Source organism: Bos grunniens, chromosome 25, assembly GCF_055505025.1.
Source record: "Bos grunniens cultivar Pamir isolate PY7600 chromosome 25, Bosgru_T2T1.0, whole genome shotgun sequence".
NCBI classification, from domain to species: Eukaryota; Metazoa; Chordata; class Mammalia; order Artiodactyla; family Bovidae; genus Bos; species Bos grunniens.
This window is the reverse complement of record NC_141189.1, coordinates 8335198-8353664: the sequence shown is the minus strand read 5'-3', so window position 1 is coordinate 8353664 and position 18467 is coordinate 8335198. Positions and strand designations below refer to the sequence as shown.

At 49.7% G+C, this 18467-nt stretch overlaps 1 protein-coding gene across 13 annotated transcripts in view; it reads left to right on the top strand.

The window, feature by feature from the left end:
* Positions 1-6197: 6197 nt before the first annotated feature.
* The window catches only part of DTX2 (deltex E3 ubiquitin ligase 2), a 36476-nt gene continuing 24206 nt past the window's right edge, over positions 6198-18467 (top strand). For 2 of the 13 annotated variants that reach the window (XM_086374403.1, XM_086374395.1), the window contains exon 1: positions 6198-6354. The gene's annotated coding sequence lies outside the window, so the exon portion shown is untranslated. Of the gene's footprint in view, positions 6355-6453; positions 6498-6569; positions 6819-7266; positions 7649-7963; positions 8043-8889; positions 9172-9743; positions 9860-18467 lie in introns of those variants that run through there. The other 11 variants (XM_086374405.1, XM_086374398.1, XM_086374407.1 and 8 more) reach the window with 9 other exon arrangements.

Here is an 18467-nt window from a genome sequence, read left to right as displayed (position 1 = left end):
AAGTGTCTATGGGGCGAATCACTTCACTGATACGTTCGTGTTCGTCATTCAGTCGTGTCCAACTCTTTGGGACCCCAAGGACTGTAGCCCACCAGGCTCCTCTGTTCATGGGATTCTCCAGGCAAGAATACTGGAGTCGGTAGCCAGTATTCTGGAGATCAATGGGAAGCCTGATCTTGCCATTCCCTTCTCCAGGGGATCTTCCCGATCCAGGGATCGAACCAGGGTCTCCTGCGTTGCAGGCAAATTCTTTACCATCTGAACCACGACTGGTACTTGCTAGGTAATTCCAGATTGACTGGTTAAAGGAGAGGCTGGTTAAAGGATTATTTTCCTGGGAGAGGCTGAAACTGCAATTAGTTATTAAGTCTTGGTTTGCTGTTGTGGGGCTTAGCATAAGTGAGTCCATTTTGGGCCTGTTCGATCTCTCTCTCTCTCTTTTTGTTTTCTTTCTCTCTTTTCTCTTTTTCTCTTTCTGACACTAGGGTGCCAGAGCATTACTTTACAATCAAAACAATAACTGTGGAGTGGGGGCCAGAGGTCAAGTGTGATTGCTTAGATTTAAAACAAACATCTCCAATGTATTAACTCTGAGTACACATTAGTTATTTCAGACTGGCAGCAAGGGAAGTAGCGAGGACAAAGCAGTTCATCAAATCGTGTTCCAAGGGACTGGGACTTACATAAGACAATGCTTTCGGTGGGGACAGCCTCCCACCTCAGGGCTGCAAAGCCGTCATGCTCTTGTGGGCTGTGTAGATCACACCTGGATCCTGAGCCAGCACCGTTGCCCAGAGATGCCAAGTGCTGCCTATTAATCAGAAATAATGAGCAAGGCAGCTGTGGCTTCTAATCACACAAGCCCTCCGGAGTATCAGATGGAGGCCAATTAGCTGAGGCACCAGGCAACGAAATTCTGCCTTCCCAAGCAAAACATCAGAAAGGGCTTGATCCCCTCAGCGGCATCCCTGGGCTCCACTGTCTTGCCTTTTCCCAGGTTTACGTTGATCTTTTCTTGCTCCAGGGTGAGCTGGAGGCTGAGTCCAGGGTTGGAGCTTTAGGAAGCAGTAAACGCTGACACCTGGAGTGGAGTTGAAGGACTTTATTTTTTTGGCCACATCACGTGACATGCGAGATCTTAGTTCCCTGCCAGGGGTTGAACTGGTTGCCTCCCAGAGTAGAGGGTCAGAGTCTTGACGATTGGACCACAAGGGAAGTCCCATTGTTAATTAATTTATTTTTAGGCTATTTTATTTCTTTTGGCCACACCCCATGGCATTGGGCTCTTAGTTCCCCAAGCAGGGATCGAACCTGCACCCCCTCCATTGGAAGGGCAAAGTCTTAACCACTGGACCACCAGGAAAGTTCCCCTTACCCCGACTTTATTTTTTAATCTAAGTTCCTTTGGCCACCACCACTCCCCCACCTATGGCCACCTCACTCATTCTCAGCTGCTTGTGTGCGTGCGTGCTGAGCTGCTTTGGTCGTGTCCGACTCTGTGCGACCCCATGGACTGTAGCCAATCTCCTCTGTCCACAGGATTCTCCAGGCAAGAATAATGGAGTGGGCTGCCATGCCTTCCTCCAGGGGATCTTCTTGACTCAGGGATCGAACCCGCATCTCTTACGTCTCCTGCATTGGCAGGCGGGTTCTTTACCACTAGTGCCGCCTGGGAAACCCCTCCGTTGCTTAGGAACCCTCAAAGGTCCGTGGGGGGCACAAATGCCGGTCTCTGAGACATTAGAAAAAAAGTCTTTCCTTCTGGGCAGATGATTAAGGACAGAGCCTCTGCCAGGAATGTTTCAGCTCCCACAGGGCATACCTAACCTACCCTACTGTGTGTGTGTGTGTTGGGGGGAAGTCTCATATTTTTGTGGTAGAAAAAATTAGCATTGAATATTGGCATTTCCATCTCCAGGGGATATTCCTAACCCAGGGATCAAACCTGTGTCTCCTGCATTACAGGCAGATTTTTTACCACTGAGCTATCAGGGAAGCCCGAATATATAGTAAATAAAATAAAAATCTTCAGCTCATCTGTTACCTTCTTGGAGCATCTTAGGTTTCCTTACAGAAAAATCTCTGCTGACAAGCCTGTGTGTGCATTTTAAACACACACATACACACACACCAGTATTCACTGCAGCACTACTTACAATAGCCAGGACAGAGAAGCAACCTAACTGTTCATTGACAGAGGAATGGATAAAGATGTGGTACCCATTTACAGTGGAATAGCCTGCTCTGTGCTCAGGCATTCAGTTGTGTCCTATCCTTTGGAGCCCTTTGGACTGTAGCCTGCCAGGCTCCTCTGTCCATGGGATTTTTCGGGTAAGATTACTGGAGTGGGTTGCCATTTTCTCCTCCAGGGGATCTTCCCAACCGAGGGATCAAACCGGCATGTCTTGCATCTCCTGCAATGCAGGCAGATTCTTTACCCACCAAGCCATTAGGAAAGCCCAGTTGAATATTACTCAGCCACAAAGAAGAATGAAATAATGCCATTTGCAATATGGATGGACCCAGAGATTGTCATACTGAGTGAGGCAGGTCAGACAAATGTATGATGTAGCTTATATGTAGAATCTAAAGAATGGCACTAAGGAACTTATTTATACAACAAAAATAGAGTCACAGATGTAGAAAACAAACACGGTTATATGGGGAGGGGTGAAGGGGGCGTAAACTGGGAGATTGGGATTGACATATACACACTAGCATATATAAAATAAATAGCTAATAACCTACTGCATAGCACAGGGAACTCAATACTCTGTAATGACCTATACGGGAAAAGACTCTGAAAAGAATGAATATATGTATATGAAGACTCTGATGCTGGGAAGGATTGGGGGCAGGAGGAGAAGGGGACGACAGAGGATGAGACGGCTGGATGATATCACTGACTCGCTGGACGTGAGTCTGAGTGAACTCTGGGAGTTGGTGATGGACAGGGAGGCCTGGTGTGCTGCAATTCATGGGGTCACAAAGAGTCGGACACGACTGAGTGACTGATCTGATCTGATATGAATAGCTGATTCACTTTGGTGTGCACCTGCAGCTAACAAAATATTGTAACTCAACTACACACCAATAAACACACACACACACAAATAAGTACCTACTCTACTATAACCCTCTGCTCTGAGAGTTCCTTTTTCACTTAACACTAGATCTCAGCTCGGAGAAGGCAATGGCACCTCACTCCAGTACTCTTGCCTGGAAAATCCCATGGGTGGAGGAGCCTGGTAGGCTGCAGTCCATGGGGTCGAGAACAGTCGGACACGACTGAGCGACTTCACTTTCACTTTTCACTTTCATGCATTGGAGAAGGAAATGGCAACCCACTCCAGTGTTCTTGCCTGGAGAATCCCAGGGATGGGGGAATCTGGTGGGCTGCCATCTACGGGGTCTCACAGAGTTGGACACGACTGAAGTGACTTAGCAACAGCAGCAGCAGATCTCAGCTACCAGTTCCCTCAGCACCTGTGAGTCTTCCTCATCCTTTCTACCTAGCGTCCCAGGGTCATTTAACCAGCCTCCTTCTGCTGCGTGTATTGGCTTCAAATTCAGTTTGCAAGTGGTCCATCCAGTTTCCCTCATTTCCAGCTTCTTGAGGGACATCTTGCTGTGACCTCAGGACACAGCACACTCACTTTCTCCTGCCTAAAAACTCACAGTCCCTGTCCCCCCTTCTCCCTCTTGCTGCTGCCCTATTTTGCCTCTTTTCACAACCGGAACTCTTCATTTTTCCCCAAATAAAAATAGTCTTTCCTTTCAGGTTATAAAAATGGAAACTATTCATTGGGACACACTCAAATGTTACAGGAAAAGTACAAAGAAAGTGACTATCACCTGCTATTCCCGCCTTTCGGAGGTCACCGAAAGTGCAGGCGGCCACGGGCATCCTTATGGAGGTGGCGTCATCCCCCCTGTGGGGGTTTATCCTCTTCCGTCCTCTCAATCCCTCCTCCCATGTGTGGAACACAAAGATGGCTCTTGGAAGAGCCGCCTGTACTCCCAGGCGTTCCTAACCTCCATGACCTCAGTTCCTGTCTCTCAGTGGAAACCGCTGTGTGGTCACTAATGGCCTTCCTGTGCTAAGTCAGAAGTTTGGGACTTTTCTGAATGTCAGCCGGTTGACTGAAAAATGAGGGAGCCCCAGATAGGGAAGCAGGAGCCCTGGGTTCTGGATGGGCTCCCCGCCCGGGGACCAGCAGGTTGGGCCTCTAAGAACTGTCTGCCATCACTGAGCACCCCCTTCATGGGACACTTCTCTTGGATCTAAGCCATCATGCTCACCCCGTGTCCCCAAGTCCAGCTTCTTCCCCAGACATTTCTGCCTCTCATCTGTTCTTCAGAAGTCAGCATTCCTCAGGGAATACCCTGGCAGTCCAGTGGCTAGGACCCCACAGTCCTGCATGCTGTGGGGAGAGGTCCAAAAAATGGGAATAACATCCATCTCGTTGAGAGGATTCACTGAGGTGACGCATGTCCAGTGCTCAGCACCTACTAAGTGCCTTAGACGTCCTGTGGATGATTATGGCTGAGGTAACTGAGGCTCTGAGAGGGGAAGGGAAGTGTCCTATTCTAATCTGTAGCCACTTCAAGCATCTAGTATAAATCGCGGGTAAAACGCTACCCTTCATTCCTCTATGGAGAGCTGGCTCTGGGCATAACTGGGAGATCCCGACTTCGATGCCTTCCTAGGCTCAAGACCAGTGTCCTCTGAGTCAGGTCCCGGGCGGTAAGAGGTCCTGCCCTAGGGTACCAGAAACTAGGCCTGCTGCAGGCACTCCTCTTCCTTCACTAGCTTTTGATTAGATTATGTAAAGATATTTCAATTAGAGTCCAAGATTCAGAGGACGCTGAACCCCCTGAAACTGTATGTAAAATGTATGTGTGTATACGTGTGAATGTATCCGAGCATTTTTCTGGGAACCACTTTCTTTAGCTTTGTAAAGGAAGTCTGTGATCCAAAATATTAGTCATTAGCCTGGTTTAAGCCTCATCACTTTTGACCTGGACTACAGCCTAAGCCTCCAAACTGGTCTCCCCACTCCTTTCTCAATCCTCCACCCACCACAAGGGTATCCTTCTAAAGTGCAATGCTGCCTCTCTTTCCTCTGCTTAAATCCTTCCATTGACTCCAGTGGACTAAATTTCTTGCGTGATATTTAGAGTCCTTCATAATCTCACCCAGCCATTTAACCATATCCTGCCACACCCTAATCCATTTTCTCTGTCCTCACCCTGTCCATGTACCTATTCTCTGCCTTGGCTACACAGAACATTTCATTGCTTCCTGAATGCATCAGGCACTTTCTCATCTCTCATCCTTTGCAAATGTTTCCCTGTATTCCATTTGACAAACCCCTACTCAGGCTTCAAATTCTAGTGTCACCTCCCGTGAAATGCCTTCCTGACATCCCCTCTTCCTGCAATTAGGCACCCCTTCTATGCTCTTACTCCTTTATCACATTTATCACACTAGATTGCAGTTGCATGTTTAAGTGTCTGTCATCCAAGTAGGTATAAAGGTCTCCTGGGATGAGCCCAAGTAGGTACAAAGCTCTTTTTTCTTGGAAGAAAACCTATGACCAACCTAGGCAGCATATTAAAAAGGAAAGACATTACTTTGCTGACAAAGGTCGGTCTAGTCAAAGCTATGGTTTTTCCAGTAGTCACGTATGGATGTGAGAATTGGACCATAAACAAAGCTGAGCGCTGAAGAATTGATGCTTTTGAGCTGTGGTGTTGGAGAAGACTCTTGAGAGTCCCTTGGGCAGCAAGGAGATCAAACCAGTCAATCCTAAAGGAAATCAGTCCTGAGTATTCATTGGAGGGACTGATGCTGAAGCTGAAGCTTCAATACTTTGGCCACCTGATGCGAAGAGCTGACTCATTGAAAAGACCCTGATGCTGGGAAAAATTGAAGGCGGGAGCAGGGGACAGAGGATGAGATGGTTGGATGGCATCACTGGCTCAGTGGACATGAGTTTGAGTAAACTCCGGGAGTTGGTGATGGACAGGGAAGCCTGGCGTGCTGCAGTCCATGGGATCGCCAAGAGTCGGACACGACTGAGCAACTGAACTGAACTGAACTGAACCGAACAGGTGCACGTCGGGCTCGGCCCCGCCCCCCTGCTGCCCCGCCGGAACTACGTTTCCCAGAAGGCCCAGCATCTTGGGCATGCGCACTGGAACCCGAGGAAGCTGCGACGCCGAGTTTCACTCAGGCTGCCTCCTCGTTAGAGTAGGAGCTACAGCCGGAGCAGTGCCCAGGCCGAAGCGGAGCTGCAGTCTGAGCGCGGCGGTGTCCTCCGCTCGCCTGCCTCGCTCTCTTCAGTCTCGGTGAGAGGGGCGGCCCGGGCCACCTGCTCCTCGCCTAGGGCTGGGGTCCCGGGGACGCGGGGGAGACCTAGCCGAGCTGGGACCGGAAGGGGGCGGGCGTGGGCGTGAGGGAGGGTTGGGCCGGGCTGGAGAGGCGCTCCGGGGTGAGGTCCCAGGGGGATTGCGGGGACCGGGCTCCGGGTGGAGGTCCCCGGGGGCGGGAGTTGAGGGCATTGAGAGACGGGGTGGGGAGCGGGAACGCCGAAGTGCTGGCAAGGGGAGGGGCGCAGACCCTGAGAGTTTGGCCCGTCGAGAGGAGAGTACCCTTTCGTACAGGATCCGGAGGAGGCGGCGGCGGGGACACCGGGCTGCCCTAGTGAGGGTGTGGGTCCTGCTGGGATCTGCCTCCCGGTGGACGGGTCCCTGGAGCCGGGGGCTGTACTTCTGAGGAGTTCGCTTAACTAACTCCGCTTTCTTCTTCTCAAGTAAGGTCCGCCTTCCAGGAAGTGCCTCTTTTCTGGGACCCTGACTCACTTTTGCGGGGTGCCAGTAGCTTACGCTGTGAAGAGGACTTAGAAGACTTCCCTCCCCCTTTGCCCCCGAAACTACCCTTTCTCAAGTCAGCTACTGTCCTCCACACTGGTTCCTCTTCCCTAAGTGCCAGTAGCAGTGGAAATACTGTGTGATAGACGCTTGGCCGCTTAAGAAACTCAAAATATTTCTGCGTGCCATCGTAGCTCGTCTAGAGTTCTAGAAGGTGGTCTTTCTGGTAATCAGGCTTTACTTAAACCATCTGGGTAACTATAGCTAGGCTTCTTGTTCATTCACTGCGTGACCTTGGCAAACTTTTATGTTCTGTGGTTTGTTGATTTCTTGGATGCTCACAGAGCAAACTGGCTTACAAAATCCTTTCAGGCCTTTCTGTGGAAGGGCTTTTTTTTTTTTTTTTCCTTCCCCTAACTAGCCCCTTGATTACTGAGTGGGCAGAGGGAGACTACTGTACCTTCTGCTGTGCCCAGGCTGTTGGAAAATAAATCTGGTGGTTTCCAGTCCCCAGCCACAGCACACAGACCCAACATCTGTGCATTCGTTTTCACTAACTGCTGTTTCCCAATTTAAAACCCGATCGTCTTCTTCCTTGTTGGCAAAGGTGCCTTGGAATTTGTGTCGCTGAGTCAGCAAGCCTTTCACATTTGCCCGGTTTTTGTTGTTTGCGTTTTCTATCAAGATGGGAATCCACACAAGTCATTCCTCCTAAGGATCTGGTATCTTCATCAATAAGGCACGGTTTGTGCCAGCTCTCCACAGAGAAAAGGTGAGAGCCACAGGGACTTCACGTCGCTGCCTTTCCAATCTGGTTTTCAGTAGAGAAAGTGCAGACTGGGAAGGGGGAAATTTGAGGTCCCCAGGATGAAAGTGAGCCCTGGGAGTGGATTGTTGATTGCCTCCTGTCTCAGATAAATTCAGGTGGCTTCTTGCCAACAGCTTCTCCTGTTTAACCAGTCTTAGAAGCTACTTTCTGTTTTCACACATGCGTTATGAGATGAAGGACACGAGTCAGGATTTCTGCATCGAAAATTTTAATTTCCTTGGTCACTTGAACCTTTACTGGGTGCTTCCTTTTGGTCAGGCCCCCTGCTTGGTGCTGAGCGTGCAGTGACCAGCCATAAAAACTCTGTCTTCCAGGAGCTCATCATTCAGTGGGAAAGGTAAAGAAACCATAGATAGCAACAAAGCGTTGTCGGTGTGATACATATGGAGGAGTGGGTAATCACAGGCAGAGCCCACCCCACCCCCCACCCTTGCCCAGAAGGGAAGGTCCAGAAGGCTTTGAGAACGTGAGAGCCAAAGTGAATTGTGAAGAAGGAGTAGGACCCAGGAAGTATGGGACGAAGCCAGGCAGAGGAGTCACTAAATGCAAAGTTGTGAAGAGACCCGGCGTGTCTGGGTCACTGTAAGTGTGACTCCAGTGTGGCTGGGGCAACGGGATGGGTACAGGGCTGAGTGTGGGGGCTTTTGCGTGTCATGTCAAGACTTGGGGGATTTTAGCGGAGAATTCCAGGAAGGGCCTTGCTAAATGAGCACCCTGGCTAGAAAGCATGGAATGGGTTGGATTGGATCGTTCTCCTCGTGACTGTTTCCTTACATCACGCCAGCTTCTAGTACAGGGAGGTAGACAGGGAAGCTTGTGCTCTGGCTGTTCCTGGGCTTGTCAAAGAGATAGAATGGCCGGAGAGAACTGTAGAGGACAGATGCAATGCTGTAGAAGTTGATGAGAGGGGATTTTCTTGCAAGAGGGCACATCACGGCATCCTGGAGGTGTTTAACTGGTTGGCCAAGTGGGTGGGGTTCCAGGTAAAGTTGAAGCACAGAGTTGGGGAAACCGGATATATATGGGGTATCGGGTCATCACTTAAACTCTGTGGAAGGAGCTGGGGAGGGGGAAGAGTAGACCAGAGAGGGGTACTGAAGGGAGTGTGCCAGCGGGTAGTGTTAGGGAGGGACCAGGCTGGTGGACTTTCACCGTGAGCCACGGAATGTGAACATTGTTTCTAGACCTCGAAGGGAGGTGTGGAAGAGAGAGGGGCAGGACTGTACTCCAGGAAGCTCCGCCTCATCCCTGTCTCTGAGGTGGGTGAGAAGGAGAGACGGTGGAAGAAGCCAGGTGGGAGAGTGTGCTCATCAAGGTGAGAGGCTGACAGGTCCCAGCCGGGTGCTCACAGTGGGGGCTGAGGAGGCGAGAGCAAGCCAGGGCAGCTGCTGGGCTGTGGGGAGAAGCTGGAGGAGGGGCAGCCCGGAGCCAAGGAATCCAGGAGGAAAGAGAGAGAAGCAAGGAAGGTGAGTTTGACTTCAGACATGTTGGAGGTACCTAAGAGACAGCAGGAATGGGGCTACGGACAAAGCGTCCCTCATTCATTCCACATGTACCCAGGAAGTTGTGTGCCAGGGTTTGTGCTCAGCACCCGGAGATGAATTAAAGAGTCACCTCTGTGGGTTTGTTTTAATATTCACCTCAGATAAACAGAGAACTGGGTTGCTCCACACTGATCACCTGTTCACACATGGCCTACTTTTATTTATTTCCTAAGTTTTTTTTAATGAGTGTTGTAAGTTCCTGCGTTTCATCCATCCACAACAAAAGCCAGGATCTTGAGACAGAATACATATCCAGTTTTTGATCTTTCTTCCTGTTCCCATCCTGAGATATCCATTATCCCTTTGCTTTCGTTTTTATCTAGTTTTATGGTACCTGGGTATTCCTAAGGAACCTAAAAAAATATTGCTACAATTTGTCCGTAGTATTGCTATCACTTGGTTCATTTGTCTTGAATATTGAATAATAGTCCATGGTGTGAACAAACCAGTTTCTGCATCTGATCTTCCATTGACGGGCGCCTGGTCGTTTCCAGGTTTTTGCTACTGAGAGAGAGCTGTTCTGAGCACTTCTATACATGCTCCCTGTTGCACCTACTCAAGAGGTTTTCTTGGGTGTGAACTGAGGGCTGGTGTTTTGCTGGATCGTAAGGTAAATAAATATTCAACTTCCATAGCTGTTGCCAGACTCTTTTCTGAAGTGGTTGTACGAGTTTGCCCTCGTACACTTCCACACTTGCTCCACACTCTTGCCAACACTTGATATAGGCTGTTTTTTTTTTTTTTTTTTTGCCAATGGAATGGATATAAAATGGGATCTTTGGGATCATGGTTTCTATGTCACCAAACCCTAATGTCAGGCATCTCTACATGAGTTTATTGGCATGTGTGTTTCTGTAAATTATATCTTCTGCCAATTTTTCTGTGGGGTTCTTGGCATTAAAAAAAAAATTGATTTGTGAGAGTTTTTTTATGTATGCTTGATTTTAATCCTTTGTGTTTATTGCACATATCTTTTTCCAGCTTGTAACTTTCTGTTTTCTTTAAGGCACGTTTTGTTGAACAACCATTCTTGATTTTAACACTGTGAAATGTATCTTTTCATTTATAGTCAGCATTCTGTGTCTCCTTTGAAAAATCTTTTCCTAACCGTAATCCTTGCCTGTAAGGAGCCCATGCCCCACTGGAGGGGACAAGTAGGTAATCGCACTCAGGTGTCACATGGACATTGGTGGTTAGATGTGACCACTTTTCACTGCAGGGCAGGAGTGGGTATAGGAAAGATTTCACAGGGAATTAAGAGATGAGTGAATGGACAGGTAGAGTGGACACTGTGGGTGGGAGAGGGGTGGGCATGAAACAGCCTGATCAGTCCTGGGCTGTCCCTGGGGTTGCTGATGGCTGGACCAGGGATGTGGGCAGGGTATCTGAAGAAAGATCTGGACGATCAACGTGCGTGGGATTATTGAAGCCGTGGGAACAGATAAGAGAGTCACGGGGAGTGCAGAGAGGAGAGGCAGACAGGGCCTGATTGCCCGACGCAGGAAAGGCGTGGCTCTGGGGAGCAGTTGGGCTTTCCCAGGGGACCCGGGCCGCACACCGCCTGTCGTGCTCTCGGGTGCTGTGTTTTACCCTCAGGTGTTGGGCGAAGCCCAACGTGTCTGCAGAGCGCAGGCATGCCACAGGGGAGGCTCGCCAGAGCCATAAGCACTCTCGCAGCGTTTAAAAGAGAAACAGGTTCCAAGAAGTACTTCTCAACTATCCGGACGGTGAGAGCACAGCTTGGCTGGCAAACCGTAGCTCATGGGCCAAGTCAGCCCACAGCCTGTTTTTGTAAATAAAGTTTTATTGGGACACAGCCACACGAGTTAGTTTACACGTGGCCCATTACTGTTTTCACACTGCAGAGTTGAGTAGTTGCAGCAGACACCCTATGTTCTGCCGAGCCTACAATAGGTACCTTCTGGCCCTTTACAGAAAAGGTTTGCTGGCCTCGCGCTGGGGAGTCATGGTAACTGTGGTAACCTCGAGAGCAGAACCAGCCACCACAGTGGCGCAGCTCGTTGTCGCTAGCTAGATAATGAATCTGGGTCAGGTCTGCAAACGTTGCCAGGTTTTCTGGTTTTCAAGAGAAGCTGGAAATCTGGATTGATTGACTGATTTATCCTAATTTTAAAACATTAGCTCAATCTGTAAGATTTACAAACTGTAGTAGGCTGAGCAGACACATCTGGCAGGCTGATGTACCCACATCAACTTCTCCCTCTGCAAACTGATTTGGGAAACCTGTGACTGGGTTTCCCCCATAGCTCAGCTGGTAAAGAATCCTCCTGTATTGCAGGAGACCCCGGTTCAATTCCTGAGTTGGGAAATTCCCCTGGCGAAGGGATCAGCTGCCCACTCCAGTATCTTGGGCTTCCCTTTTGGCTCAGATGGTAAAGAATCCACCTGCAGTGCGGGAGACCTGGGATCGATCACTGGGTTGGGAAGATCCCCTGGAGGAGGGCATGGCAACCCAGTCCGGTATTCTTGCCTGGAGAATCCCCATGGATGGAGGAGCCTTGTGGGCTACAGTCCGTGGGGTCACAGAGAGTCGGACGCGACTGAGCTCCTGAACACAGCACAGCACATACCTGTGACTTCTCAGGCAACTTGCTTATCTTTTGCCTCAGTTTTCTCTTTTATAAAACAGAGATAATACCCTGCCCTGTATTGTAAAGATTAAGTGAGAACACTCAGAAGATACTTAGCCAGCACTGGCCTGGTAATACATAGTAAGCTCTTGTTGCTGGCCACTGTGCCTGCCATTGCTTCCTCGGCTCCCACATTCTGGCCTCAGGGTAGGCCTGGGAACCAGGGCTCAGCCCTCTGATGACCTGTGGGTGGTCAGTTTGCTCCTGGCCAAAGAAGGGGCAGCGGGTTCTTGGTGCTGGTGAAGGAGGTTGTCCATGGAGCAACTGTCGGTCACCAGGGCCCACCCCCTGGATACTGTGTGGCTTTCTGCTCAGACCTGCCTTTGGAGGCCCCAGACAGGCACCAGCCAGGAGAGGAGTTGTCATTTCCCATCTTGCAGCCCCAGCGTGCAAGGGACAACTCAAGTGTTAGTCCTTCCATCCTTCAGAAGCCTAGTAAGGTCTGAGTGGCGCTTGATGGAGCCATCCCTTGTCTAAACCAAAGCCCTACCTTGCAGCGCTCCTGTTGTAATAATCCAGGTCCTTGGGTGGTGTGTTTTTTGCACTTTCTGGGAACTCAGGTGGGGCATGTGTCTCTTGGCAAGGAGGCACCGTGGTGCTTTGACAGGCCTGTTAATGAAACCCCATTGGGACGGGAGTGGCTGTCTAAAGTCAGGATGGTAGGTTAACAGAGGTGGGGGTTTGGTTCCTATTTACGATCTTTTGAAAGTTGTGGGCATTGTTGAGGTTTGTTTCTGATAACAGAAGTAAAACTTTCCCACTTTAAAAAATGGGAAAAGTTCAGAAGTTAAACAAAAGGTCTCCTGCAGTTTCTCCACTCAAAGGCAGCTGTTGTTAGCATTTGGGTACATTTCTACTGAGTTTTCTCTCTGCTTCTCTTTACCAAGTTAAAGTAGTGCTGTGGGGAATAGCTTTATGTTGACGTTTTCCTCTAATCTCCTTAGATAGATTTCTTAATGATTGGGTCAAAGCAAGTGATGGCCTCACCATGGGGCATGCAGGATCTTAGTTTCCAGACCAGGGATTGAACTTGCGCCCTCTGCAGTGGAAGCAAGGAGTCTTAACCGCTGGATTGCCAGGGAAGTCCCCTGAGTGAACATTTTTAAACCTCTTGATACATATTACCAGACTGTTTTCTGGAAGGAGTTTATCCCTCCCAGCAATGTGACTTCTCAGTGTTTGTGGGACTGTGTATTGAAATTAAGTTATTTTTATGACTTTGAGAGACAGAAAAATAATACTCCATTGTGTTAAAAACAACACGTCTAGCAAAGTAGAACATTTCTTTGATATGTCTTTGCACAGGATTTGACTTTCCCAGGTCCACAGGAATGCTTTCTGACAGTGCCCGGGTGGCCAGCTGCCCATAACAGGTCTTTCAAGGTCATGCTCTAGTTACTGGTCATGCTTACCGTGTCAGCTGGTGGGGTGTGGAGTTGCAGGCCCGTGCTTCTGGGAAAGCACCCGAAAGAGAGGCAGCTTAGAAAATAGGGCTTAAGGTCACCCAGCCTCACTGGTCTCCAGCCCGTGCACCTCAGACGCCTCTGTCCTGCACAGCGGCTTCCTGGGCCTCTCGGAGTCGGAAGTAGAGGGCACCCTCTGTGGCAGAGCACCCCGCGTTTTTACATCTTGTGTTATTGATGGGAGGCGTACGGTCACATTTGGGAAAGGGTTCTGCTGTTTATAAGAAGCTCGAAAACCCATCCAACCCCCTGAGCAGTTGAGCCCAGGAGAGGGGCTGTGACTGTCCCGGGATCATTGCGTGTGGACCCTGGGGTGAACTGCCCACTCAGGCTTGGGCCAGGCCACTTCGTATTTCAGTGGGACTCAAGGGGGAGAAAATGGGTCCTCACATGTTGGCACATTGACAATCCCTCAGTCTGGGCACCAGTTTAAAACCACGTTCAGGGCCTTCTTCCTGGAGGCCTCAACTGTAAGGGGATCCGCTTGTGTGGCTCCCCGACTTGGAGGCCCACAATTAGGTGGGATGCGTCTCACTCAGATTCCTGTGTCAGCTCAGATCTTGTTCTAAAGTTTTCCTAAATCCCCTAGGAATAGAAAGACTCTCAGACACACGTAACTCTTTTGTGTCAAACACATCTCTGGTAGAACAGCAGGGTCCTGCTGTGCCTTGGGACCAGGGGCCAGGAAGGGGTTCAGAGATCAGATCAGATCAGGTCAGTCGCTCAGTCGTGTCCGACTCTATGCGACCCCATGAATCGCAGCACGCCAGGCCTCCCTGTCCATCACCAACTCCCGGAGTTCACCCAGACTCACGTCCATTGAGTCAGTGATGCCATCCAGCCATCTCATCCTCTGTCGTCCCCTTCTCCTGCCCCCAATCCCTCCCAGCATCACAGTCTTTTCCAATGAGTCAACTCTTCGCATGAGGTGGCCAAAGTACTGGAGTTTCAGCTTCAGCATCATTCCTTCCAAAGAAATCCCAGGGCTGATCTCCTTCAGAATGGACTGGTGGGATCTCCTTGCAGTCCAAGGGACTCTCAAGAGTCTTCTCCAACACCACAGTTCAAAAGCATCAATTCTTCGGCTCTCAGCCTTCTTCACAGTCCAACTCTCACATCAATACATGACCACAGGAAAAACCATAGCCTTGACTAGACGAACCTTTGTTGGCAAAGTAATGTCTCTGTTTTTCAATATGCTGTCTAGGTTGGTCATCACTTTCCTTCCAATGAGTAAGCGTCTTTTAATTTCATGGCTGCAGTCACCATCTGTAGTGATTTTGGAGCCCAAAAAAATAAAGTCTGACACTGTTTCCACTGTTTCCCCATCTATTTCCCATGAAGTGATGGGACCGGATGCCATGATCTTCGTTTTCGGAATGTTGAGCTTTAAGCCAACTTTTTCACTCTCCACTTTCACTTTCATCAAGAGGCTTTTGAGTTCCTCTTCACTTTCTGCCATAAGGGTGGTGTCATCTGCATATCTGAGGTTATTGATATTTCTCCCGGCAATATTGATTCCAGCTTGTGTTTCTTCCAGTCCAGCATTTCTCATGATGTACTCTGCATATAAGTTAAATAAGCGGGGTGACAATATACAGCCTTGACGAACTCCTTTTCCTATTTGGAACCAGTCTGTTGTTCCATGTCCAGTTCTAACTGTTGCTTCCTGACCTGCACACAGATTTCTCAAGAGGCAGATCAGGTGGTCTGGTATTCCCATCTCTTTCAGAATTTTCCACAGTTTATTGTGATCCACACAGTCAAAGGCTTTGGCATAGTCAATAAAGCAGAAATAGATGTTTTTCTGGAACTCTCTTGCTTTTTCCATGATCCAGCGGATGTTGGCAATTTGATCTCTGGTTCCTCTGCCTTTTCTAAAACCAGCTTGAACATCAGGAAGTTCACGGTTCACATATTGCTGAAGCCTGGCTTGGAGAATTTTGAGCATTACTTTACTAGCGTGTGAGATGAGTACAATTGTGCAGTAGTTTGAGCATTCTTTGGCATTGCCTTTCTTTGGGATTGGAATGAAAACTGACCTTTTCCAGTCCTGTGGCCACTGCTGAGTTTTCCAAATTTGATGGCATATTGAGTGCAGCACTTTCACAGCATCATCTTTCAGGATTTGGAATAGCTCCACTGGAATTCTATCACCTCCACTAGCTTTGTTCGTAGTGATGCTTTCTAAGGCCCATTTGACTTCACATTCCAGGATGTCTGGCTCTAGGTCAGTGATCACACCATCGTGATTATCTGGGTCGTGAAGATCTTTTTTGTACAGTTCTTCTGTGTATTCTTGCCATCTCTTCTTAATATCTTCTGCTTCTGTTAGGTCCATACCATTTCTGTCCTTTATTGAGCTCATCTTTGCATGAAATGTTCCTTTGGTATCTCTGATTTTCTTGAAGAGATCCCTAGTCTTTCCCATTCTGTTGTTTTCCTCTATTTCTTTGCATTGATCTCTGAAGAAGGCTTTCTTATCTCTTCTTGCTATTCTTTGGAACTCTGCATTCAGATGTTTATATCTTTCCTTTTCTCCTTTGCTTTTTGCTTCTCTTCTTTTCACAGCTATTTGTAAGGCCTCCCCAGACAGCCATTTTGCTTTTTTTTGTTGGTTGTGGCTAAATCTGAGGGAAGAATGCAAGGGAAGGCAGGATGGTTTTTCTTGTGGTCAAGTTGTTAATACATTTTTTAAAGATAATTTTGGTCCGATCATCATAAGTAATATGATCGTTGTAGAACATCTGCCAGTATAGAGAAAAGTAAAGAACATATATCCCATACTTAACTCCATCGCCCCTAGTAACATGTCAAGAGTTGTTCCTTCCAGCCTTTTAAAAATTGGCTTATATAAGGTAGAAAGAACATGGGCTTCATGGTGTCACAGACCGGCCACCTGACCTTGAATAAATTTTTTATTTCTTTTGGCCTCAGTTCCTGCGTCTGTAAAATGGGGATAATTTCTACCTTCAGGGGCGATTGAGGGTTGAGAGAGCGGGATGACAGGAGCGCTGGGCAGAGTGCCTGCCTCGTAGTAGACGTTCAGTAAATGGTGCACCTGCCTACCTGAGATCATAGTGTGTGTGGTTACATGCCCTGTGTTTTTAATTTGGCAGGAGAGTTACCCTGGGTCTGAAAGCCTTTTAAGGACTCACGCCCCATCACGGGAGCACCGTAATTGATCTCAGAGTCCCTTACTCCATTATTGTGAAGTGTTTAGGTGGCCCCAGACTGAGGCTTCTTTCCCATGGCCAATTAGAATAATAGTTTTCATCATTAAGAGCACCCTAAATAGCCCCATCATTAAGAGCCAAAACAAATTAGGTTTCTGAACTGCAGCTTGGGGGTGGTTGAGGCTGTAGCAGAGAATGGGTGCCTTGACTGGCTGCTGCGTGTGCGTAATTGCTGCCTTTGAGGGGAGCAGCAGTGGGCATCCGGGGCCCTGCCCCAGGCCCCTGGAGTGAAAGGTGCTCCTCCCTTGTGAGTGTTTCAGCCCCTCTGGGATTTGGGGTGTTTGACGAACTGCAGCTCCAGCTTTAGGTCAGCCTCGGCTCTGCCCTCAGGGAGTTCCCTTTAGGAGGCTGTGGGAGGGAGGACAGACGCTGAAACCAATCAATGTGATCCGGTTCGGATAAGCGGGATATGCGGTGAGGACGCACAGGAGGGTGCAGTCAGCATTTTCTGGCAAGCACCTGGTCAGAGGGCTCAGAAGGGGGCTCTGGCTGAGTCTGGAAAGATGGGCAAGTTTGCTAGGGGCTCAGATGCGGAGAGGATGGGACTCGGGACATGGGCAGCAGGGTCCACGGCTGGGAGGCGGGAAACGGCTCCAGATGTTTTGGCACTTACTGGGATTTGATGCAGCTGGACAAAAAGTGCAGGCCTTGTGTTAGTGGGGACAGTGGCCGGTCATGGAGGGGCCGTGTGCTGGGTCTTTCTCATCTCTGGGTCTCCAGGACCCTGCCAGCCTGGACTGTGGTGTGCCTGCAGTCTGCAGCTCTCGCTGATGTTCTCGAGCGGAGTTCTCAGGCTGTTTGGCAGACTTCTCCAAGTCGGTTCACCTGGGGATGTGTGGACATGCCGGAGCGTACCGCGTGTGCTGGTAACTGGGAGGCTCCCCCTCCGGCTGAGAAATGAGTGATGCCTGTCAGGAGGTGCCGGGGGAAAGTCTGGGCTCAGGAGTAATTGGCCCCGAAACCAGTCCTGTGATTTGTACCTGGGTGTTGTTCCAGGGACCTCTAATTGCAGGCGCTGAGCTAATAAACCCTCCAGCCATCTCAAGGGCATCCCGGGTCTGGTTCTCCAGGGTGGGAGGTGTGGATTTGTTGAAGTGGTTGCAGCTCAGGGGCGGTCCTGGCTCCCCGAGGTGTGCTCAGAGTTATCTCTGGCCTGACTCACCGCCTGTGCTCTCAGGTAGCACGGAGCCGCCCTCGGCCACCGCTCCTGCCCCAGACTCGAGGGGTAGGCAGGGGTGGGGTGGAGGGGGCAGGGAAAGGGAGGGAGGCCCAGGCCTGCTGATATCTGCTGGGTGCCTTAGCACACCTGTCCGTCTGAGTCCCTGAGGAGTGCACTTAGAGTAGAGGGTGATGTGGCTGTGTCCACCTGAAGTCAGGCTGGCAGGGCCTGGTCACCTTCATCAGAAGACACAGTGAATGGAGCACAGTAAGCGGTGTGTGGACGCCAGAGCCCATGCCCCTTCCTTTTCACGTGCTGCTCCAGGTCTGCGTTTCTCGTGGGGCAGATGGTCTCAGCCTTCTCACGGAAACCCTGCTGGAGTGCAGTCTCGGGGACAGCAGCGAAAGCCCAGGGTCCCGGCCTCATTAGTGGCCATGTAAGCAAGTTTCTGAAACTTCCAGGGCCTCAGTTTCCTCGTCTGCAAAGTGGGAACAAAATTCGATGCCTGTGCTTAAGGGGGTTGGGTGGGAACCGGAGCAGATGCCGTAACTGCGACCCTCTTGGCACCAGGGCCCTCCGTGGATGTCAGTTGAGGGTGCTCAGGGCATGAGATGCAGGCTCCTCTTTCCCTCCCCCTCTTGCCCCCTTCTCTCCTCCCTAAGCGGGGCCTGAAAGTGGAGCTCGAGGTAGAGCCCATTACTGAGCCTTC